Genomic DNA, 21,792 nt, shown 5'->3' with positions numbered 1-21,792 from the left:
AGGGAAGAAGGGAGTGAATTTGGAACCCATAGGCCTAAAACCAAATGTTAAAAAAATTGAAAAATTGTTTTTACATGCAACTGGGAAATAAGATATACTGGCAGTGTGGTATAGAAATCTATTTGCCCTACAAGAAAGTAAGAGGAAAGTGGATGGGGGAGGGGGGAGTGGGGTGATAGAAGGGATGGCAGACTGGGGTAAGCAGCAATCAGAATACATGCCATCTCGGGGGGGGGGGGAGGTTAAATATGGGGAGAAAACTTATAACTCAAAATCTTGTGGAAACAAATGTTGAAAACTAAAAATAAATTTTTTAAATTGGAAAAGAAAAAACAAAAGAAAACAAAAGAAAGTTCAATGGAGAAAGGCTAACTCATACCATGGACAGAGCACACCCTGTCACAGTGTTTGATTTCTAGCCAATCAAGGGTTTTTTGGGTCTTTCTCAGCTGTGTGTGTGTGTGTGTGGAGGGGGTGGTGGTCCTCCAATGGTTTGGGGGGGCCCTTGGCTGATTTCCCACTACTTTTCTAAGGGCACAATTGCATAGCCCTCTAGAAACCATTTTTTAAAATTAAGAGCCTAATTTATAGCATGATTTCCTCCAAACCCCCAAATGACAAAACTTTGAAGCATAAGAACACCAACAATGCTACAGTTTTAATGTATGAAACAAAATTGCCAGTCACATAGCATCTATTCAGTTGATTTTGTTAGTTAGAATAGTCTCAAATATAAAACCGACTTTCTCCATCCATCCCTTTGACCCTACAGATGGAAGGCTATCAGAGACTACAACAGGGTAATTCTGATCCCTTTACATTGAATTCTCATTCTTCTCAGGTCCTAATCACAATACCTTAAATGCGAAATTGTAAATGTATTTTACATTACTGGTGGATCTGCCCTAACATGGTGAAACACCCGGATTATCCTCGCGGGGTCTGCCGGTAAATGAGCCCCATTCTAATTGAAATTAGAGAAATGTGCCAGCCAGCCTGACTGCATTTGGTGAACAACCTGCATTTTGAAACTAAGCTTGGTTTTGCTGTGAATCACTTGCTCTCCTGGAAATCTCCAGGTTGCCTCTTCCTTGTTCTCCCTCTCCCACCTCCTCACTTCTGGAATCCGCTGGTAGTAATGGGGGAGGAGGTGCTCTCAGAGCTGGCCCAGCTGGTGAGTGGTGGCCCAGGTGGAATAGGAGGCCCGGGGTGGAGTTTGGAGCTGTGAGCAGGATCTAGGGCAGGAGAGGCCTCATCCTAGTGGCCAAGGCATTCCATGTGATGGAGGGCTGGGCTTGGGGGAGGGGAGTTAAGCAGGGCCTGAGCTCCTGCCGGTGCCTGTGACTGGAGGAAAGTCCTGTCCTGAGGGCCTTAGAGGTTGGGGAAGGGGTGGGAGGTCCCTCCCAGAGGGGGTTGGCTGTAAACAGGAACTTGTGCAGAGACTGGGCTGCCTTCTTCATTCCCTCCAAGCCCAGATCTCTCTGCATTCCTCCCATACAGCTGAGACCTCCCTGCCTTCCAGCGTCCGAGCTGAGGTCACGCTGCCTTCTCTTGGACTCTCGATCTCTGCCTTCAGGACCCCAACTCTGTGAGTGCAGGTCCCAGGTAGGTCCGAGGCCCACCCCCCACCCCACACCTGCTGGCTTCTGCTCACTGTCCCTACCATTGGGTCAGTTCCTTCTGCTCTGACCATGTGGTGAGTGCCTTGTAGTCCTGCCTGGAGCAATCCTCCCTACCACTCCTGGCTCTTGGGCAAGCTTCCCTCTACTAACTCTTTTCCAGACTCCCAATCACTTCCCAAAGGTCCAGGGTCACCCTCCCCTGATTTAAGATTGGGTCATCCTCTCCTAGAATTCAAACTTAACCCACAGGATCCCCAGAATCTTGTTTCCGTGCCCTCAGCTTTCGGTTAGGAACCAAGTCCCCTGTAAGTACCGAAAGTTCTATGTGCCCTGAGGACCCCGCTTTGGATGCTGGAACCAAAACCTGCCTGGCCCCGGTTATCTGTACCCCCCACCCCACCATTAGCTCCTGGCCTGCTTCCTTATGGGATACCAGACACTAGCTCCCTGTGTCTGGTCTCCTGTTTGGCATTCCAGGTCTGTGGTCTTCTAGAGGGTCCCAGGAATCCTCCCCAGCTCCTACTTCGAGCCCAGGACACAGTGCTCCTGCTTTCCAGGCTCAGTATCCTCCCGGAGCCCTTCTGTTTCCAGTGTCCCTGACCTCCCTGCCATGAACTGGGTTAGAATGTCTCCCTCCCAGACCCCACCTGGGCTCCCTTCCCCAGGCCTCCTGCTTCCCTGCCTCCTCTTCTTTCAGAGCCCTCAGGCCCGTGCCAGGGGGCTGCAGTGTAATTAGAGCAGAACTTTTTCTTAGTCCTCTCTTTTGGAATGCTTAGGTAATGAAGTATGTTTGATGAGTCCCAACCTTTCAAATGTGTTGGGAAGCAGAATGGGACTCTTCCCTGTTCTTTGTGTGAGTGCTTCTCCACACTGAGGTGATCAGGTGCCCCAGGGTCCTGAGACAGGTATGTAAGACGTGAGGTCAGAGTTTGGTTTTGGGGGTAAAGTCATTAAAACAGTGTTAGTGACAAGACTGTGGGCAAGCTGTTGAAACTGCCCTCCTCCCCAGCTTCAATGACCCAGGTGCTTCTCTGGTAACTGTATATTGGTATGGATGGACTGGTTCATGTTATTTGTTCTACTTATATTCTATGCTCATAATTTCTTTTCATATTTGCCCTGAAGCTCAGGGACCCAATCTTTTCTCCCTGAACTAAGTGAAGGATATATTTATGTTCAATTAAAATGAGATTGTGAACCCCTTCAAGTTGCTTTCCTTAGAAAAGCAAATCAAAGAACCTCTGCTATCAGCCGTCTTGTTGTTCATCTTGTGTGGGCCTTCACCCTAACAACAGCTGCTAGGAACATTGTTGTAACAGGGGCTGAATCCCAGACTAGATTTGGTCTCCCAGCCTCAGGCTTTCACTGGTCGTTTCCTGGTGGCTCCCTCCCAGAGGCCTCCCCATTGCTAACCTTCCTAAGCTTCCCTGTAGATCTAGCAGTCAGTCTGTTGTCTAGATGATGTTTGTGTGCTAGTTGGGGAGAGGGGAGGCAGGGAGGACAGACAAGGAACTGGAGGGAGATCTCTGATTCTGGAGCCCTTGAGACTCTTACTGGTCTCATCCTACCTGGGATCTCAAGCCCCTTCTACCTCTCTGAAGGAGAATGGGTGAGGGGAAGGAGACAGAAGAGGGTGGCATCATCTTTTCTAAGCTCTACTGCCCGAGGGTAGGGCCTTACCCTCTGTAAATCCCCCATAGGTCACCCTCCCCTCCTAGAAGAACAGGTAAAGACTGTGCCCCTCTGGTTATCCTTCAGACTTCCCAGCTCAGCCTGCAGAGGACCAAGCCCTGACCCAAGCAGAGAAACCTGGAGCCAGAGGGAAGGACCACTGGAAGCTGCAGAGCCCCAGCCCAGGTGAGTACACTCTGTCCTTAGACTTGACCAACATCAGCAAAAGACAGCATTTCCAGAGACAAAGAGCATTGTCTGTGAGGCTGGCAATCCCCTACCTATGGAATGTTTCTTTACAAAAAATAGGCAGGAAATTGAAAGCAGTAGTAACAACAGTGCCCTGCTCTCTCCTGTGTTTTGAATATCACATGCTTTGGCATAAAAGGCACTAAACTACCCACCCCACCCCTGTTAGCCCCAATTGCTGCCCTCCCATGTTCCTTTTTAAGGTTTCCCCCATGATCCCTGAATCACAAGAATGACCCCTTCACTCATTCCTCTCTGTCCTGTAGGGTCTTTCTTTGCTCCCTTTATCTATGCCTAGCACCCTTCCCCCACATCCACAGAACTTTGCTTCTTTGGCCAAGTTCTCCCCTTGAGACCTTGAAGGCTTGTTCTCAAGCATCTGAGCTGCACAGTTTTATCTGCCGGATGCACACTTACCTGTCCTGTCTTTCAGGAGGTTTGACTCTCAAGGGCACACTGACAAGGCAGTGAAGGTTGAAAGGACCAAATACTATGAGCTAGGCCTGGGGGAGGGGGGGCCCATGGGGGTGGAGCATAGTTTCCTGGCCTCCTGCAATCTCTTGTCCAGTGTTTCTGGAAAATATGGGAACTGAAGAAAACAGGTAAAGTTGGCATCTGAGTCATACTCACAGGTTCGCAGCCCTTCGCAGAGCTGTTTGCACTAGGCCAAAGAAAGGGTACCATCTTTCACTGTTAGTGTATTAGCATTTGTGAAGGGCCTAGGACTTCCCTTGTTAGAGAGGATGTAGGGAAAGGGCTGAGTTTGGGGAACTATTCAAAGTCCTGGGAGTTTTCTCTTCCAATGGGGGAAAGGGAGGTACTGAAGCAGACACTGAGGTCCTGTCAGAGAGGCATCAGGCTCAAAGGCAAAGACACCATGGAGGGACATACCTTCTCCCCAAATCTACTTTTCACCGTCTTCACAACAACCCTGTATGGGAGGTGTTCTTGTCATCTTTATTTCACAGTTCAGGAAACTGAGGCAAACAGGCTTAAGTGACTTGCCCAGCGTCACACAGCTAGTATGAGTCTGAGGCTAAATTTGACATAGATCCTTGTGACTCCAAGCCTGGTGCTCTATCTACAGGGTAGCCTACTTGCCATTGGCTATTAGTCTTTCTGAAATAGTATTTTGTTTTTTCCTTAATGACAAATTAAAATATATTTTATTCCTGTTTTGAGTTCCCAGTTCTCAACCTACCTCCTTCCTCAGACTGTGTGCAATCATAGATAGGTGGTGGGTATGCAATCATGTAAAGCATTTCCATGTTATTCTTTTCGTGAAAGAAAATTTGAACCAAAAGAAAGAACCTGAATAATCGTCTGCTTTAAGTCTGTGTTTAGACTCGATTAGTGTTCTCTCTGTGGAGGGCGTAGCAGTTTTCATCATGAGTCCTTTGAGATTGCCTTAGATCAAGGTATCACTGAGAATAGCTAAGTTATTCATGTTGTTCACCATACCGTATTGAAATGTACAATGTTCTCCTGGTTCTGCTCACTTTGCTCTGCATCAGTTCATGTAAGTGTTTCTAGGTGTTTCTGAAATCATACTGCTTGTCATATACCACAGCTTGTTAAGGCATTCCTGAATTTTGGGGCATCTCCTCAATTTCCAGTTGTTTACCACTACAAATAGAGCTATCATAAATACCCTTCTCTAAATAGGTCCTTTTCTCTCTTTCTTTTTAAAAAATCCTTTGTGGGTGCCGACTTACCAGTGTTATTGTTGGATCAATGGGTATGCACAGTTTCATAGCCCTATGATTATAGTTTCATATTACTCTCCAGAATGGTTGGATCAGTTCCCAAATCTACCAATAGTGTAACAGTGTCCCAGTTTTCCTACTTCCCTCTAATATTCATGGTTAGCCAATTTAATAGGTGAGGTAGTAACCTAGAATTGTTTTAATTTGCCTTTCTCTGATCAACAGACATTTATAGCATTTTTATATGACTACAAATAGCTTTGATTTCTGTGTCTGAAAGCTGTCTGTTCATATGCTCTGACCATTTATCAATTGGGTCATGACTTGTATTCTTATCAATTTGACTGAGAGCTCTATATATTTGAGAGACGAGGCCTTTATTAGAGATATTTGCTGTAACTTTTCCCCCAGTTGTCAGTTTTCCTTTTAATCTTGGTTTCATTCATTTTGTTTCTGCAAAAACCTTTTTAATTTAATACAATCAAAATTATACATTTTACATCTAGTTATGCAGTTTATGGGTGAATTCGTTCTATTTGTATTTACAGTTATGTTAACTAACTGTGTTTTTCTCTGCATCATATTTTTCCTCTGTGCATCCTTCTCTTTCTCTTTACCCCTTCACCCTGTCTTTCCTCAGTAGTGTTTTGCTTCTGACCAATGCCTCCCCCAAACTGCCCTTCCTCCTGTCATTCCCCTGGCCCATTCCTGTCCCTTTCTACTTCCCTATAAGATAAGAGAGAATTCTATACCCACCTGAGCATATATATCATTCCCTATTGCAGCCAATTTTCATAAGAGTAAGGTTCAAGTAGTCCCTTCCTACCTCCCCATCCTCCCCTTCACTGTAATAGTTCTTCTCTGCCTCTTTTATGTGAGATGATTCACTCCCTTCTACCTCTCCCTTCCCTCTTCTTGGAATGAAATTCTCTTTCTGACTCTATGATTTTGTTTCTTTGAATATCATCCCTTCACAGTCAGCGTATACTACCATACAGGTATACATGTATGATGCAATGCATACAATGTATATAGTGACTGTCAAGGTTTATTCCTTTTAATTGCCCTAATGCTCATAAAGGTCTGAAGTGTTCAGGTGTCACCTTCCCATGTAGGCACAGACACAATTTCACCTCATTGAATCTCTTCTGTTTTCTCTTTCCTGTTTACCTTTTGATGTTTCTCTCTTGTCTTGTGTTTGAAGATCAATTTTTTTTTTCAGCTCTGGTATTTTTGTTGGGAATGCTTGATTATCTTCTCTATATTGAAGGTCCATTGTGGCCCCTAAAGGACTGTACTCAGCTTTTTCTGGGTTTGTGCTGCTTGGTTATAATCCTAGTTCCTTTGTCTTGCTGAATATCATTCCACACCCTCTGACTTTTTAATGTAAAGCCACTGAGTTCTGTGTTAGCCTGACTGTGGCTCCATGACGTTTGACTTGCTTCTTTCTGGCTGATTACACTCTTTTCTCCTTGACCTGGGAGCTCTGGAATTTGGCTTCAGTATTCTTTGGAGTTTCCATTGTGGGATCCTTTAAGGAGGAGATTGGTGGATTCTTTTAGTTTCTACTTTACCCTTTGGCTCTAAGATATCAGGGCTGTTTTCCTTGGCAATATCTTTGCCAAGAGGATACCAAAGGGGGTCATGGAGAGTCAGACATAGCTGACACAAATGAACGACAATAACATCCATATAGAATGTATTGTAGAATATTGTGTAAGATGTTGGTCTAATCCTAATGTCCTTAGCTATTATCAATAATGCAATGATGGAAGAAAATCCCAAAGGACTAATGATGAAGCATACTGTCTGACTCCAGGAAAAGAATTGATATTGTTTGCATACAGACTGAAGTAACTATTTTCACTTTCTTGTTTTCAAAATTTTCTGTATAATATGACTAATAGGGAGATATTTTATGATTACACACATGTAAGCTATATGTGATTGCTTCCTGGGGGAGTGGGAGACTGAGGGAAGGAGAGGTGGAATTTGGAACTCAAACCTTTAATAAACAACAAACATGTAAAAATTTTAATATGTAATTGGAGGAAAATAAAAAATATTTCTTAAAAATAAAAAAAAAATCTCCACCATTTAGCCCAGCACCATCCATTGGTTATAGAAATTGAAGAAATTTTGTATCTTCTGAATGAGTTCACTTACCTTGACTACGTACTTTCCAGGATGTACACAGGTGATGAGGTTGTGAAAAGAATAACCTTCAAGTCAGTTAGTATTTCATTATTTTGATTTGTTTTTAGTTACATTGTAAGGTTTAGTTCCTTTGTTTGGGAAAAGCTAGCCCTCGCAGCTAAGCTATACTAACATAGATATTCTTCTAAGTCCAGGTTACCTCTAGATTTAGTGATTGCACAGACTGATAAGACTTTATCATTTAATAGCAGGTAGTTTAGAGTAAGACTCATATCTTTGTAGGACTAAAACAATCATGGCATTGTAAGAGTCTTTTCACAGGCTAAATTCCTGTTTCTGGCTGCTGCAGAAAGGGGGTTAATGGAAGTCTAAATTCCTCTTCCTAGTCTTAGTGGATAAGCTTTCTTTCCTTTGAGGTGGAGGTTAACTCTAAGCCTAGTGGTATAATCTTCTAAGACTGAGTTTCCCTTTCTGGCAGCTGGAGGATGGAGAGTGCCTGCTAACTGCAAACCACAAGCTTCTGTTTTCCAGTCTTTCTTCAAGCTGTAGGCTCCTTTGAAGTAATACTTTTGGATGCAAAACTCATCAGGCTGCAGAGCAAGGACTTCTGGTTGATGGACACAGGATGAATCTGGGTCACAAAAAACTGGGAGGAGTAAGTAGTCGGGTGACCTGCCTTGTCCAATTGAATTTTGTTCAAAGCATGTTTCCTAAGATTGTTTTAATTTTTTTCATTCTCTTCTATTTTAAAAATCATTTCTGTAAATCACACTTTTGTTACAAACTACTGAGGAATCGGTTGACCTTAAAGTTAACCTGTGAACTGCTACAATTAAATCATTATCTACTAGTAAATTTTGCATCTCAGATTATTTTCTATTTCAGATAACTAATTTTGAGCTGTCACCTGCTTTGTCAGAGATAGTTCAGTGTTTGAGAGGCTGCCAGGCAAAGTGTGGGAGAGAAGAGGTATTTGGGTGACTACAAAACAGAAGTTCCATTGTGCTGACCTCACTGTTGTATGCCTGTTAAAGCTACCATGCCAGGAAACTGAATCTCTTCCATTTGAATGGTCTTAGGAAGATTCTGAAGGTCACCTGGTAAGATAAGGTAGTGGACACTGAGGTCCTTCCTCCAGTTAGACTGCCAAGCATTCACATCTTACTGCAGAGAGCACAGCTGCTATGGACTGGCCATGTTGTTCAAATGCCAAAAGAATGTTTGCCTAAAAAACTATTTTATGGAGAACTCATGTGAAGAAGAAAGTCCCAAGGTGGTCATAAGAAGTGACAGAAGGACATTCCCAAGGTCTCTTTGAATACTTTGTAGTCAGTTGTGAGACATGGGAGACACTGGCGAAGGACCAGCCATCATGGCATGCCTGCATCAATGAATGCGCTGTGCGGAGTGAGCAAAGCAGAATTACAGTAGCTCAAAAGAATGATGACACGCGCAAATTGACAGCCTTATTCACCCCAAATGTTCACTGGGACTATTTGTGCCCAATCTGTGGTAGAGGCTTCTGGGCTTGTCTTTGTCTGATCAGCCTTCATCAGGGACACTGTACCTTGACCCTGACATAGTGATGTCATTTTGGTTCACTCTGGGCAGAAAGAAAAAGAAAGCGCCCAACTATGAGAACTAAACATTATAATAAAGAAATATATGCTATCCATGAGTGAAAGGAATCCTAAGGCACAGGCAAAGGATGTTTTGGCCTGGCACATCGTGCCCAGGGTGCCCTTAAGCCCTCGGTGTTACAACAGTTAACTCTCCTTCACTTGGCTAGAAAGTCTCACACCCCTCTCTTAAGTCCAGATTGTAATTAGGATGTCTTATGAATCCTTTTCATGTTTTAGCTAGAGAAGAGACATTGTTACAGCTTCTCAGGAGTTAAACCAGGTCTTTTCTTTTTCATTCCTCTCTTTTCAATATTCACAAATGAATGCCCCTGCACCCAGAATACACTGTACTTGGCAGCTTCTCACAAATACCTCACACAATTTGCATTATAACATATCACTTCTACGATTTCTGTTATCTTTTTTGTTGTTGTTGAGAAGACAAGGGAAGGCTATTGGCGTTAAGTGACTTGCCCATGGTCACACAGAGAGTGTGTCAAGTATCTGAGGCCAGATTTGAACTCATGTCCTCTTGACACTCCCGGGCCGGTGCTCTACTCACTGCACCACCTAGCTGCCCCATTTCTATCATTTCTGAGAAGGCAGAAATTTCACATCATCTTCTGTCTGTCTCTTCCACAGATCTTCCTCCCTCACAAATAAAACACATACTTTATCTGAAATTTTCCATGTTGTAGTAAGACTTTTTTCATCTTTATTACAACTGACCAATTAACTGCTTTTCTCAATATTCCACTGGGCTCTTAATGAGTTTGGTTTCAAGTGTTGACTGTGACACTCATCAAGGGTACAACCTTTGGGTAAATCGCCTTTCTGCCCTTTATTTCCCTCCTCTCACTTGATGAGACTATAGGATTGGACTATAGGAAGTCTGGAGTCTTTTTGAGCTCTAAATCTGGTGAGTTTTGATGGTTTAGGAACGGGTGACGTTCAAGGATGTGGCTGTGGACTTCACCCCAGAGGAGTGGGGCCTCTTGGACCATCCTCAGAAGGAATTGTACAAGGAGATCATGCTGGAGAATGCCCAGAACCTGCTGTCCCTGGGTAAGGACCCTTCCCCTGGCCACTCTGAGTCTCCTATCACAGGGAATATCTTTATTCCTGTGTGTGCTGGCTTGGGAGGATTTATTAGTTACTAGGAAGGGAAAAGTGCTGGTCTCCTGTGTCCTAGAGACAGGGTCCTTCTGCTGCCTGGTTTTCCTATATAGGTCAGTCCATTGTGTGAAGAGCAGCTGGAGGTTTCCTGATTGTCCCTGAAGCTGTCTCTTGCCAATTCTGGGTAGCTTGAGGTCAAAGTTCAGATCAGTGTTGAAGCATCTCAGGTGTGGAAGTAATCCTACATGTAGTCCAGCCTCTGCCTAGACATGAATTTTGCCTGCCAAATCTCTGAAATCTGCTTAGGTGGCTTTTCCCTGCACCCTCTTCCTCTTTAGGAGGGGCCAAGTATTTAGGACACTATTCTTTGTGAGAAGCATCAGTTTGTAGCTTCCAGCTCCTAGTTGTGCCTGGTAGGGCCCATTTGTCCTTCATCTTCCTTTGCATTGCCCCAAATTCCAGCCCAGAAGGTGGGAAAGGAAGGAAGGAAGGGAATAAGCATTTCTGTTCGCTAGCTGTTCACCAGCTGCTGTGCTAAGCTCTTTCTTTACCATATGATGTCATTGGGTCATATTATTATCTCTGTTTGACATTTGAGAAATCTGAAGGAAACAGGTTAAGTGACTTTTACAGGAGCACACAGCTAGTAAGTGTCTGAGGCTGGATTCGAACCCTGGCATTCCTGACTGCAGGCCCTGGGCTCTCTCCACTGCACTACCAGCTACCCCTAATTTCTAGATAGTGGAAGCTCTGCAAGGAGTCCCTCCTTCCCTCCTATGAAGAAGGTGCACCAAGACTGAATGTTCTGACTCCAGATTGGATCCATGATCTTTTCCCCATCTCTCCCCAAAGCTCCCACAATAAATGCTATGGACATCTTGTTTCAGGACTTCTGGGAACCATCCATTCTTGTAGTCCTCTGTTAATGCAGGAATAAGAGACTGGCCAGCAATCACAATTAGGTCCAACTAAGGTTTTTGAGTTCCCTAGCAGTAGAATCTCACCTTAAGAGGCAATGACTCCCTGAGTGAAGAGTCCCAAGGTTTTTATAGGTTTCAGGGAGTGGAGGGCTGTGGATGGGACAGGGCCACAGCTGATTCATCAGGATCTAATTTTCAGGAGCTCAAGGCAGATCTGGCACATCCTAGTTTGGGTTACTTGCATTACAAGCATTAATGGGAGAACAAGCCAATTCTGTGTGAACATGATGGAGTAATTCTCTTGCTTTGTATGCACACTCTTTTTCCCTAAAGAGACCTAAATTACCAATTGTTCTCCATCCTCATCCCTGATTCCCCATTCCCAGGTCTGCCTGTTGCCAGAGAAGACATCCTCACTTATTTGGAGGAAAGGGAAGCACCATGGCTATGGCACCAAGAAGGCCTGAGGAGCTTTTGTCCAGGTGAGTGAGGGGAAAGCAGGTCTATGAGAGCTGGGATATCAAGAGTCTTCTGGGTGTGTAGGCGAAGCTAGTGCTAGATCTGGGGCAGGAAAACCTGACTTGGAATTCTTTTTGAGACCCTTTTTAGTAGTGGGATCCTGGAGAAGTCACTGAACTACTGAGTCTCAGTTTCCCAACCTTTAAAATGTGGGAGTTGGACACCATGACCTTGAAGCTTTCTCCGAGTGATAAATCTCAGGCCCTATACAAAGTCCATATTTGGAATTTTGGGTCAGGAACTCAGCTGAATGTGCAAAAATGGGCTAGACTTTCCAGGTTGGGTTCTTTCCTAGACTTTCTTTGAATCAGTGAGCATTTATCAAGTGCCTTGTATCTGCCAGACCCTCTGCTAAGCACCAGGGACATAAGGAGATACAAGGGACATCCCCTGCTGTCGTGTAACTCACAGCCTGTGGAGCAGACCATGTGCCAACAACAATGTAGAAACCTGTTTGGGACAGGACTAATTGGAGCTCTTGGAGAAAGGGAAGGCCCTAAAGTAAAGGAAGAGTGGAAAGTCTTATTGTGGAAGGTGGGCCCTAGCTGGGACTTCAGGGAAACCAGGGTGAGCAATCTAGGCTGGTGGATGGTGAGGAAAGCCTGTGGAGTGTGGAGGTGGAGTGTCCTGTTCACAGAACAGATAGGAGGTCTGTACCACTGAGTGATAGTTCTTTTGGAATGGAAATAAGGTGAAAGTAGACTGGAAGTGTTGGAGAAGGGAAGGGGAAGAAGGGGTAGGTGATTAACAGCCCTAGAGAGGATTTTCTGTTTGATCTTTTTGCTAGGGAGTCATGGGAGGTTGTTGAGTACATGGTGACATGGTCCATAACGACTGGAGAGAGGGGAGACCTGAGTCATCTGCACCAAGCAGCAGGTTCTTGTAGTACCTCAGGCCTGCTTTGATTGGGGCCTGAACCAAGATAGTTCCAGTGTTGAGAGAGAAGTGAGTGTGTGGGAGAGATGTTACCAAGGTGGAATCGCAGGACTCTGGAGCAGATCGACTATGGGGGTCAGGACTGTGGATGTGTGAGAGTAATTGACGAGTGTATGGTATGTTACTTATCTGCCTACAATATTGGAAGGGTGCCTTGCAGAGCATTAGGAAAGTAGGAAGAGGGGAGTGCTGAGGGAAAAAGAATGAGTTTAGTTTGGAGAACCAGGAGAAGAGTGTCACTAATGCGGAGAGAGAGAGAGAGAGAGAGAGAAGAAATGGTGAGTGCATTTACCAAGTGGGAGATTTTTGTTACTTTTGGAGAGAGGAGTTTCCATTGAACAATGAAATTGGGAGCTTGACTACAGAGAATTTCAGAAAAGCCAAGGGAGTTGGAGACACCCATTGTAAATGGATGTCTCCAGTTGTTTAGCTCTGAAATGGAAGAAAGGCATAGGGAAATATTTCTTGGGTTGAATGCATCAAGTGAGTATATGTTAAGGATTAGAGAGAAGTGGTTTCAGTTGTAGCACTAGGAAAGGTGTCTTTAGTGCAGGAGAGACTGAAGAGTAGTGAACTAGTGGGGATGCAGGGGAGGCAGTGTACTGAGGAAGATGAGGTGCTGGAATGGGATGGTTTTGACAGGGAAAGGAGTTTGCTGGGTCTCACAGAGGGAGGACCATTTCATCTGATGATGGTATCAGGAAAGAAAAGAAGGCACCTGATTTATGGGAGATGAAGAGGATGAGAGAGTTCTTGTTACGTATGCAATTTATTCAACATCATATGAGGCAGATTCTTCTTAGGTGAGGAGGTGAGTGGGGGTGGAGAGTGGGAGCAAGCAATTAGGGAGGGTTGGGGAAGAATGAGAGTATTTGGACAAGCTGCTGTCCTGAATGGGGTAGTGAGTCAGTTATGAGGTTTTTCAGTAATTTCTGTTATTTCTGACTCTTTGTGACCCAATATGGGGTTTTCGTGGCAAAGATAGTGGTGTGCTTTGCCATTTCTTTTTCAGGCTCATTTTACTGATGAGTTAACTGAAGCCAACAGGCCTAAGTGACTTGGCCAGTGTTACAGCTAGTAAGTGTCTGAGGCTGGATTCGAACCTGAGTCTTCCTGAGCAGTTCTCTATCCACTGTACCATTTTAGCTACCCCAAGGGAGTCCATTTCTGGAGATGTCAAAGGATAGTCTTGCCACAGGGAGGGCCACCCAGAGATTATGTAGCCTAAATTTGTAAAGGAACTCTCTCCATTCATTAGCATCAAAATAGTAGCCAAGGTTGCTGCCTTACTTAGAGTTAATCCAAGGCTCTCCTTTACATAAATCATCAACCTGTGTCTGTCCCCTCATCTCTGAGGCTCAATCTTTAGCCCATTCTTGGTGAATCATTGACCAGATTCTTTGAGAGGACAGCTACTCTCAGTTTGGGGAAGTGGCATGTAGAAACTCCCAGGTGTCTATGGTATGAGATGCTTCAGGAGCCCAGAAAGAAGTGTTTGTGATCTTCACTGTGGGTCTGGTCTGGTCTCCTGAGGGTGAGAAGCAGATAGAGGTCATTCAGCATAGGGAATAAGGTGCAAGAAAGAGCCAGAAACAGTTTGGAGGCCAGAACCTGCATTTGCCAACTCAGACAGTGACCAGGGTACAAGGATTGAGGTCGAGCCTGGGGCCTCGTGTCAGCCCTGGGCCCAGTCATTCAGTCAATAAACAGAGATTAAGCACCTCCAGTTTTCTTGGCTCCTTTTGGAAGGGAAAAGCCAGTGCCTGCTGTCAGGGAGCCCCCAATCTGCCATATAAATGTGGAGATGTTTTAGGAGAAACACCAGACTGGGGACATCGGTCTTAGTTGATCCAGGGAAAAGAGTGTTGGGAATGGAAAGAAATCTAGTTCAAAGGAATATAAGGGAAGCTGAAGAGTGAGGGGTGTAACAGTTTCAGAAGGAGAGGAGAATTAGGGAGCAAAGAGTCAAAATCAAAGCAAGAATGATGAATTTCAGGCCCAGCTCAGAGATATTGTGGGTCCTGTTCCAGAGCACCACAGTAACCGGAATATTGCAAACAAGTGAGTCACCTGATTTTTGGGTTTCTCAGTGCATATAAAAGTGCATGTTTACAATATGCTGTTATCTGTTATAGGTGCAAGACTATTATGTCTAAAAGAAAGGTAGATACTTTACAAATATTTTACTACTAAATAGAAGGTAAGTATTAGCTAAGCCTTCAGTGAGTCTTAATGTTCTTGCTGGTGGAGACTGGCCCAATGTTGCTGGCTGCAGACCGATCAGGCGGGTGGTTTCTCCAGACTGGCAATGATTGTGGCAATTTAGTTTGCCACATTGATTGACTCCTCTGTTCCCTTGAACTTAAACCCTCATCGTAGGAGCAGTAGTTGGCCTAATTCCAATGCTGTTGTGTCTCATGGGATAGGAAGACCCAAAGAGAGGGAGGGAACAAGTCAATTTGCAATAAGAAAGTATATTTTTTTAAGAAAACAAAACAAAAGAAAGTGGAGTGCAGACAGGCCTTCAAGTCCCATGGACAGAGCATGCATGCTCTTGTAGGGTTGGAGTTCTTGGCTCAGCTGCTGAGATGTTGGATAGTTCACTCAGCCATTCTGAACTCCTGGCCTGAGCTGAGAATGTAATGAGAATTCTTGTCTTGCCAGTATCACAAGTGTTTGTGTGGAGCCAATGTGATTGTGTGTGAAGTTCTCTGTAAGTCAGGTTATCCTGCAGGTGTGAGCTAATGGTATATTCAAATGATTGATTCTTTTTTTTTTTTTAAATTTTGATTCATTTTAAACTTAAATACAAAGTGAGAGGGAACATTTCGATGTACAGAACATAAAGAATTCAATATAAAACTATAAATTTCCATTTCTGACTGTTCATTTATTTGAAACTGTGTAATAATTACTATACATTGTTTTCAAAGCTATCCAGGTTTTCTGTGCTTCCTTCTCCTTCTTGTTGTCCTTCTCCTTGTCCTTCTGCTTGCTCTTCTCATTGTCCTATTCGTTGTCCTTCTCCTTCTCCTCTTTCTTCTTCTCCTTCTCCTCCTTCTTCTTCTCCTTCTCCTCCTTCTCCTTCTTCTTCTTTCCTCCTCCTTCTTTTTGGTGAGGTAATTGGGGCTAAGTAACTTGCCCAAGGTCACAAAGCTAGTAAGTGTCAAGTGTCTGAAGCTGGATTTGAACTCTGGTCTTCCTGACTCCAGGGTTGGTGTGTGCTTCTTTCTAATTTTTCTTTTGTTTCCTACTGTCCACTTCTTATTTTTTTTCTTTTTTTTATTACGTTTTTGGGGTGTTACAGCACTTAGTTTTGCATGTTCTTGAGTTTCAAATTTTCTTCTCTTCCCTCCTCCGTAAGGTGGCAAGCAGTCTGATATAAATTTTCAGAGGAAGAAATTAAAGATATCTATAGCCATATGAAAAAATGCTCAAAATCACTACTGATTAGAGAAATGCAAATCAAAACAGCTATAAAGTGCCCCCTCTCTCCTGTCAGATTGGATAAAATGACAAAACAGGAAAATGATAAATGCTGGAGAGGATGTGGGAAAATTGGAACATTAATACATTGTTGGTGGAGTTGTGATAAGATCCAGCCATTCTGGAGAGCAATTTAGAACTATGACCAAAGGGCTATCAAAATGTTCATACCCTTTGACCCAGCAATACCACTTCTAGGGTTGTATCCCAAAAAGATTACACAAGTGGGAAAAGGACCTCTATGTACAAAAATATTTATAGCTGCTCTTTTTGTAATAGCAAAAAATTGGAAATCAAGGGAATGCCCATCAATTTGGGAATGGCTGAACAAGTTGTGGTACATGAAGGTAATGGAATACTATTGTGCTATAAGAAATGGGGATGATACGGACTTCATCATAACCTGGAAAGCTCTACATGATATAATGCTGAGCGAGTGGAGCAGTAGGAGAACATTGTACACAACCACAGATATATGGATTCTGTGATGACTAACCCTGATAGACTTTGCTCTTTTCAGCAATACAAGGTGCAAAGATAACTCCAAAGGACTCATGGTGGGGAGTGCTATCCACATCCAGAGAAAGAACTACGGCGTCTGAATGCAGATTGGGGCACACTTTACACTTGCCTTTGTTTTCTTTGTTTTTTTTTTCTCCTTTCTTTCTTCTTTCTCATGATTCATTCCATTGGTCATAATTCTTTACAACTTGACTACTGTGTAAATAAGTTCAAAGCAAAGTTAGATATAGAAGATATATCAGATTCCATGTCATCCTGGGGATGTAGGGGTAGGGGCAGAAAGAAAATCTGGAGCTAAAAATTGTATAGAACCAAGTGTTGTAAAGTATAAATAAAAAAATCTGAAAAAAAAAACTACCTGGTACTGGCTAAGAAACGGAGTCATGGATCAGTGGAATAGGATAGGTACACAAGACGCAGTAGTCACTGACTATAGCAATCTACTCTTTGATAAACCCAAAGAATCCAGCTTCTGGGCTAAGAATTCACTATTTCATAAAAATGACTGGGATAATTGGCAAATGATTGATTCTGTCCATTGAACTTTGAAGACTTTCCTCTTGGCCTGGATAAGTAGGATTTAGATCACTTAGTTTAATTGATCCCAAAGGAGGGAAGGGATTATAATTATATGTGTGTACATGTGTCTCTGTATGTATATTTTTTATGGTTTGTTTCTTGCAGAAGGAGAGATTACATGTAAAATGAAAGAGACAACTGGCAAGCTAAGCATTTCTGTGAAAGAAATTCATGAGGAAAGTTTCATGAGGGGTGGTCCTTGTGACTTCACTGGGAGACAAATCTGTGCTGTACTTCACAGAATCCACACAGAAGAGAAACCATATGAATGTGCTCAATGTGAAAAGGCTTATAGAAGAACCTCTGATCTTGCTGCTCATCAGAAAATCCACAGTGGGAAGAAACCTTATGAATGTGCTCAGTGTGGAAAGGCTTTCAGAAAGAAGTCTCAACTTGCTGACCATCAGAGAATCCACACTGGAGAGAAACCTTACGAATGTGATCAGTGTGGAAAGGCTTTCAGAATGAAGTCTCAACTTGTTAACCATCAGAGAATCCACACTGGAGAAAAACCTTTTGAATGTGCTCAGTGTGGAAAGACTTTCAGAAGGAAGTCTCAACTTGCTGACCATCAGAGAATCCACACTGGAGAGAAACCTTACGAATGTGATCAGTGTGGACAGGCTTTCAGAATGAAGTCTCAACTTGCTATCCATCAGAGAATCCACACTGGAGAGAAACCTTATGAATGTGCTCAGTGTGGAAAGGCTTTCAGAATGAAGTCTCAACTTGCTGAACATCATAGAATCCACACTGGAGAGAAACCTTATGAATGTCATCAATGTGGAAAGGCTTTCAGATTTATGTCTCAACTTTCTCAACATCAGAGAATCCACACTGGAGAGAAACCTTTTGAATGTAAGCAATGTGGAAAGGCTTTTAGAAGAAGGGATGTTCTTGCTGATCATCATAGAATCCACACTGGAGAGAAACCTTATGAATGTCATCAATGTGGAAAGACAGTCAGAATGAAGTCTGAACTTGGTAGACATCAGAGAATCCACACTGGAGAGAAACCTTATGAATGTCATCAATGTGGAAAGACTTTCAGAATGAAATTTGAACTTGCTAAACATCAGAAAATCCACACTGGAGAGAAACCTTACAAATGTGATCAGTGTGGAAAGGCTTTCATAAGGAGATCCAATCTTGCTGTACATGAAAGAACCCACACTGGAGAGAAACCTTACCAATGTGATCAGTGTGGAAAGGCTTTCATATGCAAGTGGTCTCTTTCTGTGCATCAGAGAATCCATACTGGAGAGAAACCTTATGAATGTCATCAATGTGGAAAGGCTTTTAGAAGAAGTGGTGATTTTGCTATGCATTGGAAAATCCACACTGGAGAGAAACCTTATGAATGTGCTCAGTGTGGAAAGACGTTTAGAATGAAATCCGAACTTGCTAGACATCAGAGAATCCACACTGGAGAGAAACCTTATGAATGTGCTCAGTGTGGAAAGGCTTTCAGAATAAAGTGTCAACTTGTTAACCATCAGAGAATCCACACTGGAGAAAAACCTTTTGAATGTGCTCAGTGTGGAAAGGCTTTCAGAAGGAAGTCTCAACTTGCTAACCATCAGAGAATCCACACTGGAGAGAAACCTTATGAATGTGCTCAGTGTGGAAAGGCTTTTAAAAGAAGCCCTGATCTTGCTATCCATCAGAGAATCCACACTGGAGAGAAACCTTATGAATGTGCTCAGTGTGGAAAGGCTTTCAGAATGAAGTCTAAACTTCATGGACATCAGAGAATCCACACTGGAGAGAAAGCTTATGAATGTGCTCAGTGTGGAAAGGCTTTCACAATGAAATCTCAACTTGCTAAACATCAAAAAATCCACACTGGAGGGATACCTTATGAAAGTGATCAGTGTGGAAAGCCTTTCATAAGGCTATCCATTCTTGCTGCACATGAAAGAACCCACACTGGAGAGAAACCTTAAAAATGTGATCAATGCGGAAAGGGTTACACAATGAAGTCTCACCTTGCTGAACATCAGAGAATCCACACTGGAGAGAAACCTTACGAATGTGATCAGTGTGGAAAGGCTTTCAGAAAGAAGTATAACCTTCTTCAACATCAGAGAATCCACACTGGAGAGAAACCTTATGAATGTCATCAATGTGGAAAGGCTTTCGGAAAGAAGACTCACCTTGCTGTACATCAGAGAATCCACACTGGAGAGAAACCTTATGATTGTCATCAATGTGGAAAGGCTTTCAGTTGCAGCTCCAGTCTTGCTTCGCATCAGAGAATCCACACTGAAGAGAAACCTTACGAATGTGCTCAATGTGGAAAGGCTTTCAGAATGAAATCTCAACTTGTTAAACATCAGAAAATCCACACTGGAGGGAATCCTTATGAATGTCATCAGTGTGGAAAAGCTTTCACACACAAGTCAACTCTTTCTATGCATCAGAGAATCCACACTGGAGAGAAACATTATGAATGTCGTTAATAAGGAAAGGCTTTTAGAACAAGCTGTGATCTTGCTTTGCATTGGAAAATCCACCCTAGAGAGAAACCTTGTGAATGTCATCAATGTGGAAAGGCTATCAGAATGAAGTCTTAACTTGTTAAACATCAGAGAATCCACACCAGAGAGAAACCTTATGAATGTGCTCAGTGTGGAAAGACTTTTAGAAGAAGCTCTGATCTTGCTATGCATCAGAGAATCCTCACTGGAGAGAAACCTTATGATTGTCATCAATGTGGAAAGGCTTTCAGTTGCAGCGCCAGTCTTGCTTCGCATCAGAGAATCCACACTGAAGAGAAACATTATGAATGTGCTCAGAGTGGAAAGGCTTTTAGAGGACCTGTGATTTTGCTATACATTGCAAAATCCGCACTGGAGAGAAACCTTATGACTGTAATCAGAGTGGAAAGGCTTTCATGCAGAGATCCAGTCTTTCTCTACATCTAAAAATCCACACTGGGAAGAAACCTTATGAATGTGATCAATGTGAAAAGGCTTTTACATTACACTCAACTCTTTTTAAACATCAGAGAATCCACACTGGAGGGAAATCTTATTAATGTAATCAGTGTGGAAAGGCTTGCACATAGAACACCTGTCTTGCTGCACATCAGAGAATTCACACTGGAGAGAAATGTTATGAATGTAATTACTGGAAAAAGGCTTTCCCTCAGAGCTTGAATGTTGCTCAACATCAGAGAATCTACACTGCAGAGAAACTTTATCAGTATTTGGAATGTGATAAAACTTTTTATGTATACAATCTCCTTGTCAACGGAATCTGATGAATTAAATGTCCAAGAGACATAATGTCTGGTTAATCGTTTCATTAATTATAGATGGTGAATATTTAATAAAGACAATGGTCAGTTATCTACATCCTGTAAACCAGATTTGAATCATGCAGGCCTCTCAACACTTATATGCCCTTAGATAAGTGGATGTTTGTAACAACAATGTTGCTAGCAACTACTGTGGCTGTATAAGATATAACACTGGCACACAGAGGGGCTGCTAGCAAAGGTTCTTTGATCTTTTCTAAGGGGGGCAACTTTAAGGGGTTAACAATCTCACTTTAAGATACATATATTATTCACTTAGTTCAGGGGGAAGAAACCATGTATATATATATGTGTGTATATATATAAGTGAATGTGTATGTATGTGTGTATATATATATATATATATATGGAGAGAGAGAGAGAGCAGGCACAGGGTGAGTTGCAGATGAAGGGAAGCTATCTAAAAGAAAATCAAATTAAGGGATGAGAGAGGAATATATTGAGGGAGATAGGGAGAGATAGAATGGGGTAAATTATCTCACATCAAAGTGGCAAGAAAAAGCAGTTCTGTAGGAAGAGAAGAGAAGGCAGGTGAGGGGGAATGCGTGAATCTTGCTCTCATCAGATTTGGCCTAAGGAGGGAATACCATACATACTCAATTGGGTATCTTACCGCACAGGAAAGAAGAAGGAAGAAGATAAAAAAGGGGGGAATGATAGAAGGGAGGGCAGATGGGGGTGGAGGTAATCAAAAACAAACACTTTTGGAAAGGGACAGGGTCAAGGGAGAAAATTCAATAAAGGGGGATAGGTTAGGAAGGACCAAATGTAGTTAGTCTTTCACAACATGGGTATTGTGGAAGGGTTATACATAATGATACACATGTGGCCTATGTTGAGTTGCTTGACTTCTTCAGGAGGATGGGTGAGAAGGGAAGAGGGGAGAGAATTTGGAACTCAAAGTTTTAAAAACAGATGTTCAAAAACAAAAAAAGTTTTTGCATGCAACTAAAAAATAAGATACACAGGCAGTGGGGCATAGAAATTTATCTTGCCCTACAAGAAAGAAAGGGAAAAGGGGATGGGAGGGGACTGGGGTGACAGAAGGGAGGGCTGACTGGGGAACAGGACAACCAGAATATACACCACCTTGGAGTGAGGGGGAGGGTAGAAATGGGGAGAAAATTTGTAATTCAAACTCTTGTGAAAATCAGTGCTGAAAACTAAATATGTTAAATAAATAAATTTTAAAAAATCCAAAAAAAACTGAATAGGCCATATAAGAGCTACCTAAGACAAAAGCACTAGGACCAGATGGTTTTACAAGTCAATTCTATCAACCATTTAAAGATCAACTAAGCTCAAAATCAAATAAATTCTTTGGAATAGTAGGCAAGAAAGGGAGGCTATGAAGCATCTTTTAGG

General features: G+C 42.9%; 1 pseudogene; it reads left to right on the top strand.

Moving 5' to 3' along the window:
* The first annotated feature begins 1,517 nt into the window (after positions 1-1,517).
* LOC118839107 lies at positions 1,518-20,374 on the top strand (annotated as a pseudogene).
* The last annotated feature ends 1,418 nt before the right edge of the window (positions 20,375-21,792 follow it).

The sequence above is a fragment of the Trichosurus vulpecula genome, chromosome 2 (assembly GCF_011100635.1).
Source record: "Trichosurus vulpecula isolate mTriVul1 chromosome 2, mTriVul1.pri, whole genome shotgun sequence".
Taxonomy (NCBI): domain Eukaryota; kingdom Metazoa; phylum Chordata; class Mammalia; order Diprotodontia; family Phalangeridae; genus Trichosurus; species Trichosurus vulpecula.
This window is presented reverse-complemented; position numbering and strand designations above follow the sequence as displayed.